Raw genomic sequence first — 23,704 nt, 5'->3', positions numbered from 1 at the left:
AAGTCCGCCGCTGCGCATGCGCGGCACCCCACCTGCAGTACCGATCTCTGTCCACATGGCAGCAGCAGCGAGCACGGAAAAAAAATTGCACCAGCGCGCATGCGCGACTCCCTGGCTGCAGTACCGACTTTTGTCCAGCGGGCGGCAGCAGCGAGCTGGGGGAAAATGCGCCACGGCGCATGCGCGGCTGCACAGCTGCACTACTGCATTTTGTCCACACGGCGGCAGCAGCGAGCACGAAAAAAATTGCACCACTGCGCGTGCGCGGCTCCCCAGCTGCAGTACCGACTTTTGTTCACACGGTGGCAGCGGCGAGCTCGGGACAATGCACCACCGCGCATGCGCGGCTCCCCAGCTGCAGTACCGCCCTTTGCCCACACGGAGGCAGCAGCGAGCACTCGAAAGTCCTCCACTGCGCATGCGCGGCTCCCCAGCTGCAGTACCGACCTTTGTCCACCCGGCGGCAGCAGCGAGCACCAACAAAATTGCGCCACCGCGCATGCGCGGCTCCCCAGCTGCAGTACCGACATTGGTCCACTGAGCGGCAGCAGCGAGCACCAACAAATTGCGCCACCGCGCATGCGCGGCTCCCCCCCTGAGGTACTGACGTTTGGTCGTCGGGAGGGTCGGAAGCCGGAACTGCAGCTCGGCACCGCGCATGCGTGTGCGCGCACCAGCGGATCTGCCATCCCGGAGGGAGGTCCTCGCGTCCGGCTCTGCTCTCGCACGCTGCCGGTCATCGGCAAGTAAAAATTCTGGGCTTGGCTTTGGCATTGTCCTGTAAGGGAAAGCTCTGGCTCGGGATGTCAGTTGCTTACTTGCTGTGGAATGGTCGTGTTTTTCAGCAATCGTTCCAAATAGAACGGGTTGGGTGGGGCAGGGCAGAGTAAGGGTCTTTGCAAGCACCTGGGAAGTAAAGTCTTGAACGTAGAAAAGCTTAAAGCATTTGCTGGACAGGAGGTTTCTCTGTACCCACTACATCCGTTGCTTATTAGCAGTGACCGATGTTTGTAAGAGTGCCGTGTGGAAGTGTGAACATTCGTTACTGAACTAAAACTGCTTTGGTTCTGTGTAGAAAGCAGAGGAACTACAAAACAACATATCCCCCCCCCTTTTTTTTTTGGTTAAACGTACCGTGTTTGCAGGGCCTTAGCTTTCTATTGCCAGACTGGGCAAAGCTTCCCAAGCTCAGTTCCCCCACAGTCACCAAAAGTCTCCCATAGTTGCCAGGATGGTGAGTTAGTTTTGGGCTTCTAGCCCTCCGTTCCGCCATTGTTTTAGTCAGATCCTGAATGCCGCTCAGTTAAAGACTCACGAGAATTGCTTAAAGTTTGCATTTGGAAGTCATGCTTCAAACAATGAATTTTCAACAAAATTTTTTTTGACGCTAGCCAATGAACTCCTGTAATACTGGAGAAAAATGACATTTTTAGTGGCTGTTGAATCTCAGAGTGATAACATCGGCATCCCTGTTTGAGCCCTTACCGCAACCGTTGCAATGTTTGTTTACACGCTGCTCGGTTCTTTTGTAAAGGTGCGTAGCTGTGGGAGGTGCGTTATTCCGAAGGTGCTACGGCGCCGATGCTCTGGCTGTCGGCAGGAATGGGCAAAGCGGAAGGCTCTGTGGCTAGGGGAGAACGGCGTGGACGTGCGACCGCTCTCTCTGTTGCTCCGGAATTTCGACGGCTGGGTCGGGCTGCTAAATCGATGGAACGACTGGAAGACGTTTCAGAAAAGTGAGTACTCTACTTCCCTTTATCTTTTAAAGTCGTCGTCTTTCTACAGACACCTGTCCACGGCTTAGATATTTGATTTGCGTGAAACAGACCCGGAATTTTGCTTGAAGTAGTGTTCTGATTCGCTGAAATTCCCCATAGGCAGAGAGCAAGAATTACAAATGTTGCTTGGTGGTTGAAGATCTCAGGGTTGCTGTGAAAGCGAACTTGCCAGAATGAGTAGGAAGCAGCCTGAATTCCAACAGAGATACCATCTAAAAGGCCCTTTTCTTGACAGGAAAAGAGCTTCACGAAACGTCGGCGCTGTTTGCCGGGGGGCCTCCGACATACCTGTTCAGTCGTCGTGGGCTTTGTGCGATTCCCGCAGGCGCAATCTTGAAGAAATTTTGTACGGCAGCCGGTATCTTGGCTTACTTTCTATCTCGCGCTTGGTCGCTTGCGCCTGCTAAAATCTTAATGGAGTGTCAAATGAACCCACAGGAAAACGTCCTCAAGTCGTGCTGGTAGGGCAAGCCCGCTGTAGTTGATAAAATGGGAAAATAGCACGCTGTTTTGAAAAATTTGCCTTGCGAGGACAAGGGCTGTCTCCTGGCAGGCAAGTGAATTCTGTGACTGATTCCACCGCTCCGCCCGGGCACTTGAAGGAGGCGGTCCCTAAGGCAATGCAATCTAAAATGGGGGTCGTTTGGGGTTTTTTAGTCATTTCTGAGGGATGTGAGGCTCGTGTGGGTGTTTAGCTTGTCCTGTTCTTTCTGTTCCTAATTCCGATCCCACTGACGGGCGTCAAAGAACGGTCGTGTTGTAGTCTAACGGTGTCGTCTACCGGGAGCTGGTGGAAGGCCAGGGCTTAGGTAAAGCCGATAAGGAGGATGCAGGCTGGAAAGCGGAACGTCTAAACGAGAATTACTGTCCTTGGGAGAGAAGCACATCCTGAAGAAATAGGTAAGCTAATTAAAATGGTTTGGGAACCATCCGAAACAACTAGTAGGAGCGTGATAAGAAGCACCCTCCCGCAAACTATCCTCGTTATCATCCTAAAAGTCACACCCCTCGAGCTGGAGACCCCGGCCCAAGCAGAGAGCCCTCACCGCTCAGTGTGCGCAGCACGTTAAAGTAGCGCTGTAGCTTTAAGTTGACATAAGAGAAATGTAGACCGATAGAAAACTGCTTTGTGTGATTACTTATGCATATGCATAGCTAGACCGTATCAATACTGTACTTGTATGACCGAACTCTGTGCTAGCTTTGCGGAGCTACCGCCTAGCACCCATCTCTGCGCAGACATGAAATAAACATACCTCTGCCCTGTGTGTATATTGGCATCTCGCACACCGGGCAAGCGACCTCACGCTTGTGGGATAACGGTTTTGGCACCCCAGATGGGACCGAGCCGACAGCCTCGCCCGGTTCGTCTTGCCGCGTCCGACGGGGAGAAGAGGCCTGAGCGGACTCCGGCGCGCACCGACCTGTCGACCGGGGACTCCTTCAGCTCCTCTCCTGCAGTCGGGCGGTGGCGACACAACGGTGCAATGCTAGCGAAAAGAGGTATTTTTGCGGGATAGGAGAAAAGGGGGAGTAGGGGCAAGATCTCTCGGGAAGCAGGCACCCTCTGTTCTGTTCTGGGCTCTGCATAAGACGCACCAGGAAAGATAGGTGGCAGTAGCGTAGTTCTGTTTGTTTCTACACGCCGTCCTGTTCAACAGAGGGAGACGTCCCTCGTTCCGGTTTGTGTAGAAATGCTGGGTTTTTCGGTACCGATGTGGGCGCTGCTGCTTCCCAGGAGGCACCCCTTTGCTCTCCTCTAGGATGCATCCTGAAGCATTGCAATAAATTTGGGGGAGATCCCACCACTAAGAATGGGCTAAAACGATATTGTAATCAACGGTGGCCACGATCTCGATTGGAAGACGGTGAAAAATGGCCTGAGAATGGATCCTTGAGATATAACGCTCTATCGGAAGGAATGTTGTTTTGTCGGAGAACGGAAAAATGGGATGGAATGCCTTACGTGGATATGGTTTTTCCGTTAAGACGCGATTGGGATATTAGGAAGAAAGGTGGTTTAGTGGATTCTAAACATCAGGTTGGAATATATGCGTTAAAAGAGAAAAAGGGAAAACCTCGTTGTATTGAATGGGAAAATTCGGAAGACGATATTCAGCTGTTGGTAGCTCCTCCAAAACAGCCAGAATCTGATAGCTCAAGCGATAATGGAGTTGTGAGTGCTGTCTCTAAAAGAACAAGGGGACAGAAACCGATAGTTCAAGCTCCCCTCAGCCAGGCTCTAGGGCCTGAAGGAAGAGCGGTATCCGTACACGTACCTTTTACCGCTTCTGCTTTATTAAACTGGCAACGGGCAGTCAGATCCTATCGAAACGATCCAGAGGGAATGTATAGTACTGTTAATCACGACTCATAATCCTAACTGGGGAGATGTACAGGCTCTCCTAGAATATTTGTTTCCCCCTGAGGAGAGGAGAAGAATTTTAGAGAAGGCTAGAGAGGGACTGGTCCAACAATGTGTGTGTGCGTGGGGGGGTGCCTAATACCATTACGTACCTCCCAAAGGAGGATCCGGAGTGGGATCCAAACACAAGTGTGAGGGATTACAGAGGGTAAAGGAATATCCAAAGTTAATTGGGTACGGGATTCAACATGGAGTGCAAAAGCCTAAGAATTTATCTAATCAGATCTCGATCCGGAAGATGATAGCAATTCAAAGTTATTGAACACGCCGTTTATTGGTCAAGCGGCAGCAGATATAAGAAAGAGATGACAAAAGGTAGAGGGCGAGGATGGCATGACAATCTCGCGGTTCTTGTCAGTCGCGTATAAGGTACGTAATAGTGGGGAGGAAACAGGAGAGAAGGAGAAGCGGGGACGAGTAACGCCGCAAGCTTCTTTGTTGGCTGCCTTGACAGAAGACCGAGAAAAAGGGAGAGAAAATACACGAGGTGAATTTTGTGGGCGAGGAAGGGGCCGTAGCAATAATAGTAGAAATGGTTATGACATTCCCCTGGGAATGAATCGGCGTGCAAATCGTAAGCGAGAGGGCCGTTGGAAAAAAGATTGTCCGCCCCGTCTGAGTCATCTCGGGAAAGAGAGACAGAAGAAGGGGTTGGAGTCATGACGGAGATTGGGTTGGACTGAAGGGGGCCGGAGGAGTCTATGAAAGTTTCCCCAGACGATCCTCTGGTTCCAGTCAAGCTGGGGAATGAAAGACTAGATTTTTTAATTGATAGTGGAGCCACACATGCTGTAGTAAGTAGTTGTAGGGGACCCCTTAAGCAGAACTAAAATAAGCGTTGTTGGTGCAACAGGGAAAAAGACTTTAAGGCTGTTTTTACAAGCTATGGAATGTTCCACTGGAAATACTAAATGAACTCATGAATTCCTTTCTATGCCAGCATGCCCCCTAGCATTGCTTGGGTGGGATTTACTTGTAAACTGAATGCACAACTAAGTTCTTCTGAAGACTCTGTTCAGTTGACTCTGTTCAGCCCGCAGGGGACGTCGCCTGTTTGTGCCGGACGCCAGCCCGCAGGGGACGTCGCCTGTTTGTGCCGGACGCCAGCCCGAATGGGACGTCGCCTGTTTGTGGCGGACGCCAGGCCGCAGGGGACGTTCCCTGTTTGTGGCGGATGCCAGCCTGAACGGGACCTCGCCTGTTTGGGGCACACCGATGGCGGGCGCTGTCGCCAAAAGGCAAAGCAGGGTCATAGCAGAGTTTTCCATTTCTGGGGATGGGCTCAGCCGTCTCCTGCACAAACTTCTGTCATGTAGCAATGGGGATGGTAGCTTTCTTTTGATTTCTTGAAGAACAAGAGGATGATGGAGCACGTTACAAGAGCATGATCATTTTCTCTTCCTTTGGCAGCACAGGCACCCAAGGCCAGCCCGCGTTCAAGGAACAGCACGAGGATATCCGCGTCGACCGTCAGCAGAGGAAGGAAGCTTCTTTGGGAGGCTGAGGCGATGAAGCAGAGTCCTTAATTGTTCTGTTTGATTTTCAGCATGGGTGCGCGGAGGGCCTGGGACATGCCAAACATGGTCCCGGACAGGGGAGCTGTCTATTACGTGGGAGGCTGTGAGAGCTATCATGGACACCACCGGACCGGCATCCTGTAAGGGTGCTTTCACATGTTTTCTTGTTTAGAGGCCAACCTTGGCTTTGGGCCGTAAAATAAAGTCTGCCAGGCCGGCGCCAGCTTGGAGGCAGCATCTGCCCACAGCGGTGCCAGCTTGGTGGTGGTGTCTGCCCGTGCCGGTGCCAGGTTGCTGGCTGTGTCTGGCTTGTGAGGGTTGGGGTAATGGGCCCCCTGTTCCCGATGGGCTCCAGCTGTGGCCCGGGGCAGCACAGGTGGGACCCATGAGGTGAGGATGGGGCTGGGCCCAGGGTTTAAAAAGGGCCGGGGCTGGGCTAAGGGTTTAAAAGGGCTGAGGAGGGGCTGGTCCTGCTGTGCCGAGGGGCTCTACGTGGCGAGGGGCCTGCCTAGGCATGCCTGCCTGCGGGAGCTGGCTGAGGAGTGAAAGGAAGGGGCTTCCCCAGGCAGCTGCCTCCAGCAAGGAGCAGCCGGTCCCCGCAGCCGGGAAGGATCCCTCCCAGCCGTCCCCGGCAGAGCGCACCACCGGCACGTGGTGCCGGGAGCTCGGTGCCCCCATGGGCCGCACACGTGAGCCGCCGTGTCTCTGGGAAGCCTCTTGGGAGAGGAGCATCGGGGCACCTGGGCGGGCGAGGCAGCCGGCACTGTGGAGGAGGAAGGGGCAGGGGCCGAGAGAGAAGCCCCGGGCGCTGAAGGTCTCCCGGCGGTGGCAGGAGCTGCGGTGAGTCGCGCATCCCTCGCGTGTGTCCGGGCCCCTCTCTGCCGTGCTTCTCCAGACCTCTGCCTGCCTCCTTGCCTGTACCTGCCTCTGTCTCCCTTTCAGGCTGTTTGGCTCCCCAAAGCTTTTTGCCCTTCTGCTAGCGCTGCCCTCCACACCGTCGCCTTCTATGTTTCCTTTCTATGCCTCTCCCTTTCCAGCTCCCCACCTGCTCTTATTTCACTCTTCCCGCACTGCCTTCTTCCGCATTGCTGGGGAAAATGGCATTTCTAGGCCTCCCTCTGCGCAGTGACCTGTCTCTCTTTTCAGTGGCTCCCTCTGCTCTGCACCCCGTCTACTTTTTCCTAGTAAACTGTCCCTATTTTTCATTTTTTTACTCTCATAATTCTTCTCTTTTTGAAATTTTGTTTCTAGGTGTACTCTTATCTTGTTTTCTGTCTCTCTTTTTTTTTTTTTTTTTTTAATTTTTTCCTGTATCCTGTTGCTTTTAAAATTTTCATTCTGTGTCTACTTTAGTCAAGATGTCTCTCCCTGTTTAATTGTTTCCTGTCTGTCCTGTACCCCGTTGCTTTTAAATTGTCTTTCCTCGTCTATCTTCATCCGGTTTGCTGTCCTCATTTTTTAATTTGTTCTAGTCTGTGCTGTGCCCAGTTGCCTTTAAATTTTTCTTTTTATGTCTCCATCTACTTGGGTTTTTTGCTATTTTTTTTTCCTCTCTTAATGTCTTTTGAATTGAAAAAGCTTTTGAATTTTTGTTTCTATGTTCACTTGTATGTATTTTTTCTGTCTCTTGTTTATTTTTTCCCTATCTGTGCTGTATATTGTGACCTGTAAAATTTTTTTCTGCCTACTTTTACCCAGATGTCTAACCCTATTTTTTATTATTTCCAGGCTTTCCTGTGTCACGTTGCTTTTGAATTTTTTTCTCTATCTCCTTGTATCCAGTTCACTGTCTTTATTTTCTCTTTCATGCTAGCCTGTGCCATAGCCTGTGTCCTGGTTTTGGCTGGGATAGAGTTAATTTTCTTCCAGGTAGCTGCTATAGTGCTGTGTTTTGGATTTTAGGATGAGAATAAGATTGATAACACGCTGATGTTTTGGCTGTTGCTAAGCGGTGTTTACACCAGTCAAGGACTTTTTCAGCTTCCCATGCTCTGGCAGGTGCACAAGAAATGGGAGGGGGCACAGCCAGGACAGTGGATCCAAACTGACCAAAGGGCTATTCCGTACCATAGGATGTCGTGCCCGGTATAGAAACTGGGGGGAGTTGGCCGGGGGGTAGCGGTCGCTGCTCGGGGACTGGCTGGGCGTCGGTCGGCGGGTGGTGAGCGGTTGTATCGTTTTTGTTTTCCCTCCCTTGGGTTTTGTTCCTCTCGCTCTCTCTTGTGGTTTTCCTCCTCATTACAATTCATTATTATTATTCCTACTATTTTGTTCCGATTATTAAACTGTTCTTATCTCAACCCACCAGTTTTCTTGTGCTCTTCCAATTCTCTCCCCCATCCCACCGGGGGGGGAGTGAGCGAGCGGTTGCGTGGTGCTTAGCTGCCGGCTGGGGCTAAACCACGACACCCTGTCGCTTTTTAAATGTTGTTTCTGTGTCTTTGTTTATTTAGTTTGCTGTCCCTCTATTTTATTGTTTTCTTCCTTGAAGGCCTTTGTTTTTCAGTTTTTCTCTATGCCTGCTTTTATCTAGTTTGCTCTCCCTATTTTTAAATTTTTTCTCCTCTGCCTTGTACCCTTTTGCTTTTTCAGTGTTCTTTCTGTATTGACTTTTATCGAGCTGTCTGTCCCTGTGTTTTTAGTTCTCTCTGTCTTGTCACATACCCTGTTGCTGCTTAAATTTTCTTTCTGTCTTTTATTTTTTTTTTCTCTTCTCTCCGTTCATCCTGAGGCGTTAGAGGGTCTCCTCGGCATGCTGTTATTTCTGAAGCGTAACTTGTACCCCTCTGGCTTTGTAAGAACATCTCCTCCCTCTTCCTCAGAGCAGTCTCTTTGTCCTCTCCTCCATCTCGCTTGCCTCCAGTGGGTCGGCGTCTCCCTCGTCACCTCCGTACTCTGTTCAGATCCCCTCCCCAGTGCCTTTGTGCCCTCAAGCCGCCTTCTGTCTCTCTGGCCATCTCGGCACCCCTCTGTTTCTGTCGCGACGCTTCCTGCCAGCGCCCTTGTGGTCCATGGCCATCCTTTAGTTCTGCAGCGGGCTTTGTATCTTTCTTCTTCAGAGACAACGCTTCCTCAGGCTTCCGTTTTCCCTCAGAGCACTCTTGCCTTCCCTCCGCCATGTGGGATGCCTCTGTTCGGTCCCCGGTCCCCTGAGGACATCTCTACTCCGTTCAGATCCCCTCCCGAGGACCTCATTGTGTCAGCAATCCTTTGTTTGTCTCTTTGTCCACGTTTCCCCCGACCCCCGGAGCCCCCTCGTTCCTGTCATGACGCCGCCCGAGACTGTCCTCGTGCCCCACGGCACCCTTCCAGCTCTGCAGCCCTCTTTGTGTCTCTCTCTTATTCGGACAGAACCCCTCCTCAGGCTGTCGTTGTGCCCCACAGCTCCCTTACCTTATTCACTGCTGTCTAGGACGTCTCCGTTCGGTCGCTCATCCCCTGAGGACATCGCTGGGACACCCTCTTGAGTTTTGCATTGCCTGCCAGAGCTGCCTTCTGTCTGTCTGTCTGTCTCTGTCTGTCTCTCTCTCTCTCTCTCTCTCTCAGCAGCCGCCTTGTGCCGTCACCGTGCCTCCTGAGGCCGTCCTCGTGCCCCGCAGCCCTCTGTGGCTCTGTAGCACAATTTGCACCCTTCTTGCTCCCGAGAACCATTCCCGATGACATCTTTCATCTCCAGAGCACTCATGTTGTCCTCTCTGCTAGCTAGGACACCTCTGTTCAGTCCCTGGTCCCCTGAGGACATCCGTAGTCTGTTCAAATCCCCTCTGGACTTCTTCACCACGCCCTCGAGCCTTCTTGTGTCTGTCCCTCTCAGAAGCCCTCTGCTACTGTCACGATGCCTCCCGAGCAGCGTGCTTTTAGCTCCGTAAGCCCCCTTTGGACTCGCTTTGTTGCCATCGCACCTCTCCTAAGATCTCTGTTCCCAAAAAAGAGTGTTCTTGTTCTTTTCTATGCCATCTAGGATGCCTGCCGAGCTCCAGGGACGAGGCCGCCGCTCGGCCTAGGTCCCACGACTCAGCCTAGGCCCCACAGCTCGGCCCTGCACCTCGGCCGCTCGGCCTCGGCCCTCACACACGCACGCACACGAAACCAGAGAACCTTTCCCTCACAAAAATACCTAGGGATGGAGTTAATGAGAAGACAGGAGACTCTGCTGATCAGGCACAGGGCATGGCCAGACAATCCTACTGACCAGCAACCTATTTGCGTGCCACCAGCCCTTTTTATCCCCTTGTCCCTCTCTTTTCCGATGCTTGTTCCTCCCCAAACTCCTCTGCTACCTCCCCTTCCCCACCTTTGGTTCCTCCAGTAAACAGACCATAGTACATCCTGTGCGGTCCCCACGTGCGTCCCACAGCCTTAGTCGGCAACCTTTCTCAGTCTGTATGGTGATCCGGAAAGCCGCTCCCGTCTACTCGTCGTGACGAGTGTCACCCCGTACCGTGGGGCTGGCGGCTCTGCCGGGACAGCTCTGGGAGGAGCCAGGGCAGGGAATCCGTTTCTCTGGCTGGGTCGCTGGGGTGCCTTACCTGGCACAGCGCCTCTGTGTGACTTGGGGTTTATGGAGACAAGCTTTTTATCACATAACCTAGCAGGGAACCGCACTTAAAAGCTTTGGAAAAATGCTCTAAAACTAGAATTGTCCAATGACCTTAGGAGTTGGATTGGTTTGTAGGATAATCCTATCGGAGGCATCGACTTGAAGACGGCTGCTTGACCCATTTTGTTGATTTCAGGCGTGTTGTTTGAAGGAAGAATGTACAGAAAGGGCCGAGGAGGTGCGACAAGGAGACAGGAAAGAGCAAGTAAGTTTTGAGAGAGGGGAAGAACCTCAGCGCTGCGAGTGACTGAAGGTGCTAAGGGCGAAGAGATTTTTGGGTTAGGTATGCGCATACGAAGGTCTGGGTGGGAATAGCGCACAAACAGTAGTAAAATACGGTTAGGGAAGCCAAGATTGCTCCTCCTTCTGGGCCCGTGCACGCGCCCTTGCTCTTGCAGACGCAGACACGCTGGAGCTGCGGGGAGGCAGGCGCGCAAGCCCGCCTGGAAGCAGGCTTTGGGCACGGGGTCCCTCGGCTGAGGCGGTGCCGGTTAGTGGGGGGAGAGCCCTGTGTGTTGGGCAGGTGAGGGGCGAGTGAGGCCGGAGCACGGCAAGGGCTGGTCCGGGCTGTTTGGTCTGGGGCAAGCGTGGACAGAGGGGACAGAGAGGAGGATCTGAAGGAATACGGGTTGTGAGCTCTTCATTCCCAACGAGGTCGCTGAGGGGGCAACCCCCTACGGTACCCAAGGTACGGGCGAAGGTCTGGGGCCAGCACAAACGGTGCTGAGAGAGGGAGTTTCCATAGGGTCTGGTGGTGGCTGCAGGCCGCTTCCCATCACAGAATCACAGAATCGTATAGGTTGGAAAAGACCTTTAAGATCATCGAGTCCAACCGTAAGCCTGACACTGCCAAGACCACCACTACCCCATGTCCCTAAGCAAACAGCGACACTGAGCCCCGTGGCGTGCTGCGCAGCCCTTTGGTGTGCACCAGTTTGTATTCGGCCGTGCCCTGGAGCCCTCTGAACTCCTGAATCCATATTTTAGGCTGCCCCGAGTCCTGTGTGTCCCAAGGCCCTGTGTTTGTCATACAGCGTGCCGCAATGCTTCCTGTTTAGCTTTCCTCCCATCCCAGAGTTTTGCCAGTGCTTTTTTGGTGTGCTCTAGGGTCAGCTGTTTTCCTCTCTGTGGGGCCCAGGCCCCTCCCCCCACCTTCCTGTGCCCCCAGAGTCCTATGTTTTCCTTGTCACCTGCTGATGGCTTCCTCCCACCCCAGCATTGCACTCCAGGGCTCTCCCTTTGTTCTCGTCCCCTTTTCTCTTCCTGTGCAGCCCAGGACTCTCCCTTTGGCTTTTGGCAAGCTGCCCTCAGGAGCTGGGGCACCCCTCTGCTGTCCCAGCAACCACAGGTGTCCCCAGTGGGGCCGAGGGCAATAGCCTGTGTTCTCGGTGGGATGCAGCTCTGGGCCCAGGGCCTGGGGCTGACCAGCCTCTGGAGTGGCCAGCAGGGCTGATGGCTATGGTGCCCGTGTCCCCACGGGCTGCAGCTGTGGGCCGGGGGCTGCTGAGCTGGGCTACTGCCATGAGTGTGGTGTTCACATCACCCCATGAGGGTAGGTCCAGGACAACAACGCCAGTGCTGAGCAATACATGCTGGGACCGGGACTGAGGCTGCAAGCACAGAACAGGTGAATGGGGCCGGGGGGGGGCGGTCCCTGCGACCGGGAACATCCCGGGGAAGGTGACACAAAGGGGGAGGTGGGGCTGGGGCAACAGCGACCGGGTCCAGGAAGACCCGCACTAGGGCCAAGGAGCGGAGGGTGCGGCGCCGGGGTCGCGGGTGGCCCGGAAGCCGAGGGGATGGGGGAAAGCTGATGCCCCGGGACAGGGGGGAGGCCGCACAGGGACACGCGGGGCTGCCTGAGCGCTGGGGCTCACCGGGGGGGTAGGGGTAGTGCTGGGGAAGCTGCTGGGTCGGGGCCCTGCAAAAGGGTGGTCCCGACACAAAGCCCGTCCCCGTCCCCGGGTGCGTGTCTGTGTGTGTGGGGTTTCCAGGTCGTGCGGAGGGGTGCGGGGCAGGTGGGGAAGCATCGGACCCGAAGCGGAGCCGGTGGTGGTGCTGGGAATCCCGGCCCTGCGAGCCGGCCTCCGCAGGCGCGGCGGGGTCCCGCGGGTGCTGGTGAGGGGAGGAGGGCGTAGGGGCCGGTGTCCCCATAGGGTTAAATGGCACAGAAGGCAGCAGCCCGCAGCATGCTGGGAGCTGTAGTCCTGGGGTAGCCAGCTTGTGGTCAGGCACGTTGTTCGCAGGGCATGCCGGGAGATGTAGTCTTTCGGCAGGGAGGTTCCAGACAGCCCCGCTGGCGTGTGCAGCACGCCGGGGTGCGTCCGCGCCCCATGCTGGCCTCCGGGTACCTGCCGGGGCCGGCAGCCGTCTGCCGGCGGGGAACGGCCTCGGGCACGTGGCGCGCGCGCGCGGGGGGGCGGGCGGGCGCGCGGGCGGGCGCGCGGCGGTGCCCGCGCTCACTGCTCCCCTCTGGCGGAGGAAACGCGGTACTGCAGGTCCGGCACCGCGCATGTGCGGTGGGGTGCCGCCGTGCTCACCGCGGCTGCCGTCCGCCGGTAACGGCAAGGCGGTGCCGCGGTGCCTGCGAAGCGTCGCCGCCGCGCTCGTTGCTGCCTCCCGGTAAGGAAACGCCGCCGCTGCCCCCCCCCCGCGTCCGCCCTGCGGGCGGGCGCTCGGCGCGGAACTGCAGCGCCGGTGCCGCCCCTGGGTCCGCGCCGCCCGCCGGGTGCTCGCTGCTGCCGGTGCCGCGGCGCGGTACTGCAGCGCCGACACCGCACAAGGGCGCAGCGGCGCTGCCGCCTCCGCTGCTGCCGCGGCGGCACGGCCGCAGCGCGGTGCTGCCGCCCGGCGTTCGGGCGCCAGCCCTGGCCCCTCCGGCGCGCCGTCGGCGGCCGGCGCATGCGCGGTGCCCGGGAGCGGCATGGCGGCGCGCTGGGCGCGGGTCTCGGCGGCGGCGGGCGTCCTGGGGCAGCGGTAAGGCGAGCGAGCCCGTTTGGCGGGCGCGGGGGTGTGTTCTGCCCGCTGGCTGCGGGACGGGAAGCCTGAAAGTGCCCGCTGCGGCAGGCTGCCGGTGTGCCGGAGGCGAGCTGGGTCAGGGCAGCCCCAGGGAGTTGCCCGAGAGCTGAGAGAAGGGGAGAGGGGAAGAAGGCGGACACCCCCAGGCGCAGACGCCGGGCGGCTCCCCGCTTCCAGAGCTCCCCTGAGCCTCCCCGGCCCCGCTTGCCCCCCCACGCGCAGCTGCCCCCAGCTCCAGCCCCTCCCCTGAAGCCTGTCCCGTAGCCCCAGGTCGCTCCCAAGCCCCGTCGTGCCGGTGGCAAGCTGGCCTTCCGCGCGTCTCGAGAAGCCCCTGCGGAAGGAGAGGCTTCAGCCGGGGGCGATCTGCGGTAATAACGGCGGCTGCTTCTTCTTTCCCTCTCCCAGAGGCTGCGCTGAGGACACGGTCGTCCCTTCCTCCCCTGGGGCTGCCGGTGACGGCACCCGCCTCAGGCTTGCGTGGATTGTCTGTGCCTGGCCTGGCTCTCCTCGCGGCGTGGGGGCGAAAAGGGACGGGCGGAGCGCTTGCTGGCTGTGGACAGGAGCTGCCGCGGCTGAAGCTGGAGAAAGAAGCCAGAGAAGGGTAAAGAAGAAGAAATGGAAGGCCGTCTGGCGGCTGCCTCCCGCTGCAGGCAAGAGAGAGCCTGCCTCTCCGGGTGAGGAAGGATCCCTCCTCGTAGTCCGCGGCAGGCCAGGCCGCCAGCGTGCACCGCAGGGTCTGTATGCGTCAGCCAGCGCGTGGTCTTGCTCCCTGTCCCTGTCTGACAATCTGTGTCCTGCTCCTCGTCCTTCTTTTTCCGGTCTCTCTCTATCGTCCGCCATCCTTCTTCCTGTCTGTCTTTTTTCTCTTTCTATCCTTCTGCCCCAGCGCTTCTTTCTCCACCTCTCTCCTGCTCCCTGCCCTTTGCTTCCTCTCCCTGACCCTCTTCCCTGTCTCCGCTTTTTCCTTTCTCTCCTTCTCTGTCCTGCTCCCTGGCCCTTTTTTCCTCTGCCTCTGTCCTCTAGCCCATGGCTTGCTTTTTTTTCCTTTTTCCTTCTTGGTCTCTTTGTACAAATCTGACCCTTTCTTGCTTTCCCAGTCCCTTTGTCCTGTTCCCTGTGGTTTTTCTCTCTCTGTCTGTATGTCCTGCGCCCTGTCGCCGTCACGTTCCTCTGTTCTTCTTCCTCTCCTTTCCCCGCCACCTCTCTACCCCTCTGTCCTGCTCGCTGACCCTGCCTTTTCTTGCTCCATCTCTCTGCAGGGCTTCTCGTCCCTGTTGTGTTTGATTTCCTCTACGTCTCTGACCTTTTCTTTCGGCCTTTTATTCTCTGGCGGCACCTCAGTCTTCTCCCTTGTCTTCCTTTTCTCTTTCCAGTCCTCTGTCCTGCTCCCCATCCCTGTATGAAATAGGGGCGGGTGCAGGCTCTGTTCTCTTGGGACTGGCGGGGGAAAAAGCAGCCCCGGGCCGAGCGCTCTCCTGGGGTTCGTCGGGGGGTTTTGGGGCCGAACCCGTGTGCGAGCCGGGGGGAGTAGGGGCAGCCCCATCTGGCTCTCAGGTTCTGCTTGTGGAGCTGGGCAGCCTCTGCCGCTCCCGGCGCAGGTGGGGCAGCGGCGGCCCGGGGGCCTGTTTCCGGGCCGGGCGGGTGCCGGTGGCCGGAGTGGCGGGGAAGGGCCGCGGCTGCGGCGGGCGGGGGTTCCTGGAGGCGGCTGGGCCCGGCTCCCCGCAGGGGTGCTTGGGGCTGCGGGGGTTTGGGGTGCGGGCCCGGCACCCCCAACCAGTGCCGGAGAAAGCGAGCCGGAAGCAGCCGTAATAAAGCGATGCCCTGCCTGTGCTGGTGCGGCCCCACAGAGGTGTGGGGCCGGGCCCTCCGCAGTGCCCAAGCGCTCCCAAAAAGTGCACGTGTGGCCCTGGGGGTGCAGGGCTGTGGGGTGGCTCCGCTCCCCCCACCCCGCAGCATCACGCATGGGGACCGCAAAGGGGTCGGAAAGCAGAGAGGGTGAGCTGGTTTGGGGCCTGAAAATGGAGAGCGGGTCTTGTGTTCTCGGGGCTTGAAAAGAGGCTGAGGTGGCTGACTTTGGGGCTGAGAAACAGCTTGAGTCGTGCGTTTTCAGGACCTGCCAGAGGGGACCGAGCGGTACGTTTTTGGGCTGAGGAGCAGAGGTGAAGTGCTGCATTTTTGGGACTCGAGAACAGGCTGAGCAGGTGGGTTTGTGGGCTCAGAAATGGGAGCTGGTTTGGGGGCCCAAAGCAGAAGCCAGTTTGGCTGTTTGCGCAGGGCGGGGGGAGGGCGTTGGGGGCTGCGGGGGAAAGCAGAGGGTGGGCAGGGTGCACGGACCCTCCCTGGAGGGTGGGGGTCTGGTCGCGTCGGAGCCCAGAGTTCGGGAGGTCGGCGTGCCCCGGGCCAGCCTCTCGGTCTGAGGTGGCCTCTGGGGGGGGAAGGGTGCTTTTCAGACCCCGCACGCCCTCTTGGAGCCCAGCTCTTCTTTGTACGCTGCTGAGAATAGTTCTTAACTACTTAATCGTACAAACTGATGAATCGGTATTTCCACAGCGTCCAGCTGTGATGTTTAATAGTCATATTCAAGTTCTGACAGCGACCGCTTTCCGAGCTTGTCCAAAGCCCAGACTGTGGCAAATAGCTGGAGCTCGTAAGGAGAAGGAGCTGAAATCCAGCGGAGCTTCGGTGCGGAGCCGGAGCTTCGGTTAGCCAGAGCTGTAGCGAGGAGGAGCTGGAAGGAGATGGGGTGTCCGCTGTCTGGAGCGTGCGTTAGCCAGAGGCAACGTTAGCTGAGCGGGGGCGGCCGTGAGCCGGAGCGTCTATTCGCTGGAGCATCCGTCAGCCGGACTGCGCTCCCAGCGGGGCTGCAGAGCGGCCGGGCGCAGGCAGGGCTGTCCCCAGCCAGCGTCTCTGAGCAGCAGGGAGGCGAGCGGTCCTTCTGCCAGCGGGGAGCCTGGCCTCTTCCCTCGGGGATTAAATCCACGCCCTGCGCCCCTCCCTGCATGGAGGGCGTCTCCCGGTCCCGTTCCTGGGGGTGGGAGCGAGGTGGGGGTGCCCCGGCTCTCCTGGGGCAGCCCCGCTGCGAGGGGGCGCGGGCGAGGCGGCAGCGGGAGGCAGCGGTGTCTCCCCGGTACCTGGCAAAGGGGAGAGGGGCCGGTCGGTTGGAGCTGCCGGGGTGCACGGCCTGGCCCCGCAGGGCCCCTCTGGCAGAACCCTCCCCTGTGTTTTCCCCGTCGGCTGGGTGTGACAAACAGGATCATTTTTTGCCTCCTCTTTTCCCAGTGTCACCTTCGGCGTCACGTGCAGAAAATCCCGCGTGGTCGGTCCCGCTTGCCGCTCAGGGAATCGCGCGTATGGGGCCGGGGGAGCGGGGAGAAACCTTTGCGAGTTCAGGGACGCTGCAGATGCTCCGCCTGAAACCCAGAGAAAAGGCAAATCTGCTGCCAGTGCAGAAAAGGTGATGAAGACCTGCGGGTAACAGAGCGTGCCTCCTTCCTGGATTGGTCCCTTGGCAGTTCCGAAGGTTTTCCTTTCGGGTAAAAGAATGAACTTTCATCTCGGATAAATGAAGAGCTGCCTGTTACCTTCTTCAGGGTCAAGTGTTTCTCTTCTGTTTGTTCAGACTAACTTTATGGGCAAGTTGGCAAGAGCCTTTTCTTTTTATATGCACAACTACATTGTTAGTAACCTATGGTGTCAGTAGAGTTAATTTTGGAGCACCTAGACGCCAGTAGAAATAGAATGAGTGAAATGTGATGGAAACTGACATTTCAACTTGATTTTTATTCAATTTTTTTTTTTTCATTAGAGTGTTGATGGCATGCTGTGCTGTGGGTCAATCCGCATTCTCTTCCGTGGAGCCTTCAGTCTAGGAGTTTTATGTAAAAAAAGTTTGTCCTTCCAAAAAGGACTAGTCATTCCTAGGCTTGAGGTGTAGACTTGGAGGGTCTCTGAAGTCCGTGATCAGGATTACAGCGTTGCTGCTCTTTGTCTTCACTTTCGTTAATTTCCCCACTGCTAGGTGGTGGTTGGGAGCCCTGAGTTGTCTTTTTTTTTTTTTTCTGTCTCTAACACCTTTTTTTTCCCCCAAGGAGACGCTACGTTTAAAAGGGAATGAGTGTCCTGGTTTCGTCTGGGATAGAGTTAATTTTCTTCCTAGTAGCTGGTAGAGTGCTGTGTTTTGGATTTTAGGATGAGAATAACGTTGATAACACAGTGATGTTCTAGTTGTTGCTAAGAAATGCTTCCACTGGTCAAGGAGTTTTGAGCTTCCCGTGCTCTGCCGGGCGCACGAGAAACTGGGAGGGGACACGGCCAAAAGAGTTGATGGAAGCTGGCCAAAGGGCTATTCCGTGCCATCTGGCGTCATGCCCAGTATGGAGACTGGGGGGAGTTGGCCGGGGGATAGGGATCGCTGCTGGGGGAGTGGCTGGGCATCGGTCGGCGGGTGGTGAGGGCTTGCATCCCTTGTTTTTTCCTGGGTTTTGTTCCTCTCTTGCTGTCTTGTTGTTTTCCTTCTCATGATAATTCATTCTTCTTCTTGTTTTGTTCCAATGATTAACCTCTTCTTATCTGAGGCCACGAGTTTTCTGACTTTTGCTCCTTGGCTTCTTTTACCCCCATCCCCCTGGGGGGGGGAGGGTGAGCCAGCTGCTGGGTGGCACTTAATTGCCGACTGGGGCTAAACCACAACAGTTAGTTTCCTTCCAAACGTGTCAGTCAATGCACTCGAGTGATGATTATTAAAACCACCAAAACGGCACCTGTCTTACAGATCTGGACTCCTTCTGAACACGTATCCATCGCACGCAAATGTCATTGGGCTACAGATCATCTGCACTTCACGCTTTGACAAGACGGCGTGCTGAGACAGGGATGAGCTCTGAAAGAAAAAAGGTACAAGGTCACGGGGTTTTTGGTCTGTTTTTTGTGGGGGGCGCGTGTGTGTGGTTTAAAAAGAAGAGTGCGACGCTGAGTGGCGGCAGCCTGCAGAGCTCTCTTGCTGCCTGAGCTCTCCTTTTCTTCTCTTTCACTCCTCTTTCATGACTGTAATTGGAATTTGGACAACGGTAGAAGAGCAGGTAAGTTACTTGCCTGTGTAGATGTGCTGGTAATCCCAGGAAGGTCAATGCTTGAAGCCGTAGTGAATAACTTGGCCGCAAGTAGAATTTCCGAAGGAAGAAAAACAACGGGAAGCAAATAGCAAGTTACCGAGCGATTTGCGTGGGTCCACCACATGGCAGTTTTATTGCCAAACGCTGCTGGGCAGTATGCTCCAAGTGGCTCTTTTTGGTAAACGTGAATTTTCAGGAAGTTCAGGGTTGTGCGTGGCAAAACGTGTCCCTCTGTTTATGTATGCCGCTACGTAAACGTCCAGCGGCGGGGCTGTTGTTCCCTGCTCTCGATACTGCCACGGTAGTGCTGCGGTATTTAGACCCAAGAGAGGGCTTTAGGAAGGGAAGGAGAATGCCTGTTTTCTGTGAGGGCTACGAATGCTGACCCTTTTCTCTGCCGCTTTCCCGTGCGTGCGATGAAGCGGTTTTATTTTTCTCCCTTGTTCCTGGTCTAAATAGTTCTGAAGCTGTCGCTGCTGTGGGATTGCAAGTGGTGTTTCAAGGTTTTTGTGGGGTTCTAGTTACGGATCGCTTCTCCTGTGGCGAAGTGTCAAGATACGGTTTTCAGTGTAAAGCTTCAGAAACTGCATCCGCTGAAATCAGCGTAGGTGAAAGTGATGTTGCGCGTGCAGCTGTGCTCGCAGGGATGCTCGGCGGCTCCTCCTCAAAACAGCGAGGGGCGTGTGGCCATCCGGAGGGTTGCGCTCTGGGTCTGAGGGCGTGCCGTCTTCTTGCTGCGCTTTTTGCTGCGCAAACCAAAGCTGCCCGTGAGTCAAAAAAAGGCACGGTTGTCTAAAAAGCGCACAAGCTCTAGCGGCCTGTATCGTCAACTGTACCGAAGATGACGCAAAACACTTTTTCCTCCGCTCAGTTGTAGTCTTCACCAAGCTTCACCAAAAAAGGAAGCTTTAGATTCCTACCCAGCTTTATGCTAAAGGGTTTTTTTTCCTCTCTCAGCAGAATGTCAGCCGCCACCATTTCGCCGCGGTCGCCCTTTCTTCTGCCAGGAAAGTGCAAGACGGACGGAAAGGATCCGTAGTGGTCTGCAAGTCCACGGTACGTCTACGATGTGTGCCTGCGTTTTTCCTAAGGTACTCGTAGCGGGGACTTGAAAGTTAAGGTGAAGAATGTGCCAACTCTCCTTCTGTAGTTTTTCTGTGAAGTATTTCAACACAAATACTACGGATAGAAAAAGGCGTGTTCTGGAGCGTGCCTACGCAAAGCTGACTTCCCTCCGTTTCTTTTCTCTTCCCGAAAGCGTAATCTTCTGTTTCTGTGCGCTTCCTATGAAATGATACTGTGAAAATAATTTTGTACTAAAAGAGGAAAGAAACTGTTGGGAAGAGTTCAGGTGTTCAGAAGAAAGAGCCTTTGTTTTCCTGGGAAAAGCTTTCTGCTTTTTCAGTCAGTAAGGTTTTAAAATATCTTGTAGGAGTACTTGAAAAGCCTTACTGCGATCCTAGCATCCGTACGAAAAGCCGTCAAGGTCAAAGAAGAGACGTGGCCAAAACGGGACAAATGGGCGTCGCTTCCGCGTGTTTTCCAGGCTTTCCCAAGAAGCGTTAGCAGCCTTGTAAGTACCGCCAGTGAGTCCTGATGTGGTTTTGGTGAGTTACTGCTTCGAGAAGGTCCTTTTTCCTGAAGCTACGGTGTGTAATTTTTGACTTCAGTTGGGAAGAGATTTTCCCGACTGGCAGTCCTTCTCATTCAAAGAAGTTGCATTTGATGAACTTCCCATCGGAGCGGCTGGACGTGCCAGTAGAAGTCATCAGCAGCAAGACTTTTCACTCTCTTTAAAAACACCCAGAAAAGTCAATTTCCTTCCAAGGACCCAAGCCCAGCACGTCTTCCAAAAGCTGATGGCATCGCTGGTCTTTGGTTCTCGGTTGCAACAGCCGAGATATGATGGAAAGGCGTTCCTCTGCATGCTTCGGTACAGCCAAAAGCATTAGCAAATCTGCCGGTCCCTTTTGGTAGCCTGATGTATTGCAGCACTGGGGATTTGATTTCTGCGCCCCCCTGTGCCCAGTGAAACCGTCTGGCGATCTCTTATCTCACTGACTTTTCTATCAAACTGGAACTTTAAACAGAAGTTAAAATGGTGTCATTGACAAAGCGACTGGCACTGTTGAAACTGTAACTGCCCAATAGCTGTGGCATGCAACTTAGGAGGTGTGTTTCAGCAGTGAGGTATTTGTTCTCCGTGTTTCAAGAGAGAGGCAACTGAACGTTACGGGGTTTTCCCCAGTATTTTGACGGCGTGCTCTGCAGTGCTTTATTTCTGCCTCTCTTTCCATGGCGCGTTTCCCTGGCGCTTCAGTAGCGTCTCTCTTGGGCAGCGCAGCTGGGCAGATGTCACTAGGAGGGACATAGCGCACAACCCCCCCCAGTCACGTTATAACCGTGCATTTTGGAGAGAGATGGTTTAACGGTATCCCAGCTGTGCAAGGTAAATGAATGCAAAAGGAAACTCAAATGCTTTTATAGTGTAAGTCTTGTTGTTGGATGTATATAAACATACGGCCACCTTTTTAGCGTAGAGTGAATTACTGAGATGTGTTCTTTATTTTCCATGTTACTCTCTAAAGGTTTACACTTCCCTTTCAGCTTTCTTTGACCGAGCGAGCAAGACGTGCAGCAGCAGCAGCAGCCGCGAGGGCCGTAGCCGTTGTGGTGGATCCGTGCCGTAGATTCTGATGACGGTCCGGCCTTGTCCTGCAGCCTCACCGGGTTGTCTCCCTGCAGCAGTGCTGGAAGGAAGCGATGAGGCGTTTTCCAAGAGCAGCAAGAGCGTTCACTTGTAGGTGAAGAAGGTGTTGAAAATCCTACCGCTTGGTCTCAATAGGGATTTGAAGCGTTGCAGTCAGTGTAGCTGTTAAAGCGTGCGCTGTATCTGGAGCGGACCCGTTTCCCTAGAATCCTGCTTTAGCTCAGCTCCTCTCCTATCCCTTATTCTGACTGAATCCCTGTACTTTCTGCTGTGCTGTTTTTTTTTCATGTGCTGAAAGGGAATGTGGGGTTTTTGTTTTTCAGCGGTCTTGCTGTAAGCGTCTGGTGGTGCTCCCTAGATCCCCCCGGCCAGGTTTCCCTGCGGGTGGTGAAGCATGGTGAGGGTCAGGGGCCAGCCCTGTGGCTGGAGGCTCCTGGCTCTGTGTGCGGTGGGTGCCCCGCAGGTGGTGGGGAGAGCCCGGGGCCGAGAGGGACCGGGGCCGTTTGTTGCCCTGGGGAGTCGGCCGCAGCGCGGGAAGGGAGGGGGGAAGATGGCGGAGCAGAGGCCGAGCGAGAGATGTGGCACCGTCCTCGGGCACGCTCCCTATGGCGTGGGGCGGCTGCCAGGCTGCGGGACAGGGGCTGGGGGGCTGCCCCCCTTTATTTTTTCTAGCGGAGCTCCCCTTTTTTGGTGGGGCATGTACATATGTAAATGGCCTGATGAAAGTAAGTGTAACCAGATGTAACCAAAATTGTTAGTTTGTTCTTTTGTAACTAAGCAACATAGAGATAGGAGCAGGTTAGACAATGCTTTAATATTGTGTTTGTACACCTATGGCTATGGCTATGCTACTATGCCCAAAGACAATTGGACAAGGAGTAGTACGGTCATGCTGCTACGTTCCCAGTACAGCCTCAGCCCATCTTGACAAAGAGTCAAGGGTGGTTAGAATAATTGGTTTGTGCTAAGGGTGCCGAATCATTGTTAGGAACCACGCACCATGAAGAAGGGGAGCAAGTTACATAAGCAAGGTGGGATTGCGCATGTCCAGAAGAAGGGGTCGACTAAAGGACACACCTGTACGGCCACCAAGGACCACCAGAGACCCCCACGGAAGCCCCTCGGAGCTCAAGGACGCATGCGTAATGACCACGCAAGTATGATAATTAGTTCCGGGAAATAGAATGAATATGCATTATCATTCCAGGAGACTTGATGCATATGTATGTAACTGGACAATATAAGTTTCGCTGATGTAACCTGCGGTATGCACGCTAGGTGGAGCGATCCCCCGTGCATCCGGTGCCGTAGTAAAGAATGCCTGCTTCTTAATACTACATTGGTGTTAAGGAGTTTGATTCCCGATTTCGGTGACATAAGGAGGTGGCAGTTGGGGCAGTTTCCTTGTTTTGTTTGTCTTTGGGTGTGACGAAGAAGAGGAGGCTGGGGAGTGATGATGTCTATTGGGGCACCCCAGTGTCACTGGGGGGGACGATGGTGATGTGGCAGAGGAGCAGGTTGAGTGGGGGGAGGGGGGGGTCACGGGACAGTTCACCCCCCCCCAAAAGGGGGCTGACAGCCCCCAAATGCCTGAGAATTGGTGGGGGAGGGATTAAATAATGAAAAACTGTAAATAGGGGTGTGAGGCATTGAAGCAGAGAAAAATCTCTCCTTTTTATGTATATTGAAAAATTTTATTTATATATACGTAAAAAGATTTGACAAGAAACCCCTCTGTTTACTCTATTATATAAAGGATGGTAGAATATGAAAAAAATCTAAATCGAGATATATAGGGTGATAAAATAGAAAAAGAACTCATATATATGACTAAAAAAAGGAGTTTAAAAGTGCATAAAAAGAGGATGTAGACGAAGAAATTTTAAATGGCAACAAGGCAGAGCGAGCTCTCCCCAGCTGCAGTACCGACTTCTGTCCACACAGAGGCAGCAGCGAGCACAAAAAAAAAAAAAAAAAAACCCCCCAAAAAACCCCCAAACAACCGCTATCGCGCATGCGCGGCTCCCCAGCTGCAGTACCGACTTTTGGTCACCGGGCGGCAGCAGCGAGCACAAAACGAATGCTTCAGCGCGCATGCGCGTCTCCTCAGCCGCAGTACCGACTGTTGTCCGCAGGGCGGCAGCAGCGAGGTCGGGCGAAGGCGCCACCGCGCATGCGCGGCTCCCTAGCTTGCAGTACCGAGTTTTGTCCACAGGGGGGCAGCGGCGAGCACCTGAAAATGCGGCACCGCGCATGCGCAGCTCCCCAGCTGCAGTACCGAGTTTTGGTCACCGGGCGGCAGCAGCGAGCACAACACAAATGCGCCAATGCGCATGCGCGGCGCCCGGGCTGCAGTACCGACATTTGTCCACCGGGATGCAGCAGCGAGCCCAAAAGACCCACCGCGCATGCGCAGATCCCCATCTGCAGTACCGACCCTGTTCCCCTGAGCGACAGCAGCGAGCACTTTAAAATGCGCCACTGCGCAAGCGCGGCTCCCCACCCGCAGTACCGACTTTTGTCCACCGGGCGACAGGGGCGAGCA

The 23,704-nt window shown here is 55.1% G+C and overlaps 2 long non-coding RNA genes across 14 annotated transcripts; both read left to right on the top strand.

The window, feature by feature from the left end:
- Positions 1 to 650: 650 nt before the first annotated feature.
- Positions 651 to 6,527, top strand: LOC140645887 (uncharacterized). Of its 4 annotated transcripts, XR_012040080.1 has the most exons (7): positions 651 to 742; positions 1,535 to 1,736; positions 2,014 to 2,136; positions 2,526 to 2,678; positions 3,116 to 3,246; positions 5,614 to 5,860; positions 6,286 to 6,527. It is a non-coding gene; the product is annotated as an uncharacterized lncRNA (long non-coding RNA). The 4 variants fall into 4 exon arrangements; XR_012040079.1 differs by lacking the exon at positions 6,286 to 6,527 and having other exon boundaries at positions 5,619 to 6,156; XR_012040077.1 differs by lacking the exon at positions 6,286 to 6,527 and having other exon boundaries at positions 5,614 to 6,156.
- LOC140645886 (uncharacterized) lies at positions 6,524 to 20,104 on the top strand. 10 transcript variants are annotated; one of them, XR_012040070.1, is made up of 8 exons: positions 6,524 to 6,560; positions 10,457 to 10,525; positions 11,592 to 11,947; positions 13,744 to 14,072; positions 15,449 to 15,539; positions 18,110 to 18,231; positions 19,407 to 19,505; positions 19,882 to 20,104. It is a non-coding gene; the product is annotated as an uncharacterized lncRNA (long non-coding RNA). The 10 variants fall into 10 exon arrangements; XR_012040072.1 differs by having other exon boundaries at positions 11,872 to 11,947; positions 19,882 to 20,099; XR_012040073.1 differs by lacking the exon at positions 11,592 to 11,947 and having other exon boundaries at positions 19,882 to 20,097.
- The last annotated feature ends 3,600 nt before the right edge of the window (positions 20,105 to 23,704 follow it).

The sequence above is a fragment of the Ciconia boyciana genome, unplaced genomic scaffold (genome assembly GCF_034638445.1).
Source record: "Ciconia boyciana unplaced genomic scaffold, ASM3463844v1 HiC_scaffold_40, whole genome shotgun sequence".
Taxonomy (NCBI): Eukaryota; Metazoa; Chordata; class Aves; order Ciconiiformes; family Ciconiidae; genus Ciconia; species Ciconia boyciana.
This window is presented reverse-complemented; position numbering and strand designations above follow the sequence as displayed.